Below are 1620 nucleotides of genomic sequence, written 5' to 3' on the forward strand. Positions count from 1 at the left end.
GTCAGCTGGCAGACTAACTCGCTTTGAGGTGGGCTCCGGCGGTGAGCCCACCTCAAAGTCGCAACATGTCAGCTGTTATCAACAGCAGACATGTGGCCGCAATGGGCGCGAGCGGAATCGCGATCCACCCGCGCCCATTAATTAGTTAAATGCCGCTGTCCAACTCTTGACAGCGGCATTTAACAAGCGTGGCCGGAAGTGCTCGCACCGCTGACCCCGTCACATGATCGGGGGGTCAGCGGAGCATTGCCATAACAACCTGAGGTCTCCTTGAGACCTCTATGGTTGTTGATGGCAGATTGCTTTGAGCGCCACCCTGTGGTCGGCGTTCAAAGTACACCTGGATTTCTGCTACATAGAGGTGATCTGTGCTTGACCTCTATGTAGCAGAGGTGTTCTTGTAGTGGCAGCTTCTAGCCTCCTATGGAGGCTATTGAAGCATGCCCAAAAAAAAGTGTTTAAATATATATATATATATATATATATATATATATATATATATATAAGTTCAAATCACCGCCCTTTCACCCCAATGAAAATAAAACAAAAAAAAAATAAATATATCAAACCTACATATATTTGGTATCGCCGCGTTCACACTCGCCCGATCTATCAATAAAAAAGAAAAGGATTAACCTGATCGCTAAACGGTGTAGCGAGAAAAAAAAATCAAAACGCCAGAATTACTTTTTTTTGGTCGGCGCGACATTGCATTAAAATGCAATAACGGGTGATAAAAAAAAAACGTATCTGCACAAAAGTGATATCATTAAAAACGTCCGCTCGGTGCGCAAAAAATAAGCCCTCACCCAACCTTAGATCACGAAAAATAGAGACGCTACGGGTACCGGAAAATGGCACAATTGTTTTTTTTAGCACAGTTTGGATTATTTTTTTCACCACTTAGATAAAAAAGAACCTAGACATGTTCGGTGTTTGGTGTCTATGAACTCGTAATGACCTGGAGAATCATAATGGCAGGTCAGTTTTAGCATTTAGTGAACCTAGCAAAAAAAGACAAACAAAAAACTAGTGTGGGATTGCACTTTTTTTGCAATTTCATCGCATTTGGAATTTTTTCCCGTTTTCTGTTACACAACATTGTAAAACCAATGGTGTTGTTCAAAAGTACAACTCGTCCCGCAAAAAATAAGCCCTCACATGGCCATGTTGATGGAAAAATAAAAAAGTTATGGCTCTGGGAAGGAGGGGAGCGAAAAACGAAAAAAAGCTCCGGGGTTAAGGGGCTAAAGCGTTCCTTTTGTACATCCTTTCATGATACTATTTTAGAAAAGTTTAGAACATATTTGGGGGTCTTCCGGTGACGTTTATCGAGGCGCCACCTGTGCATCATATTATTAAAAGTTGGCAACAATAATATGTATGGTAGACACAAGTATCTAAGCACATAATTCACAACTATGTATCACACGTGGTAGATTACATAAGTCATGTATCTGTCACATTTCATCGTCTGAGGTTTTTTTTTACCATTTCTGGGTCTCTATACAGTGAACTGTCAAGATTAGATTTATTCCTCCTGTTACAGAGCCAGTCGGCTGGAAGTAGACTGTACAGCTCCTGATCCCCCCACTCTCGCCCCAACTCGGTCCCAGACCA

The sequence above is a fragment of the Ranitomeya variabilis genome, chromosome 4 (assembly GCF_051348905.1).
Source record: "Ranitomeya variabilis isolate aRanVar5 chromosome 4, aRanVar5.hap1, whole genome shotgun sequence".
Taxonomy (NCBI): domain Eukaryota; kingdom Metazoa; phylum Chordata; class Amphibia; order Anura; family Dendrobatidae; genus Ranitomeya; species Ranitomeya variabilis.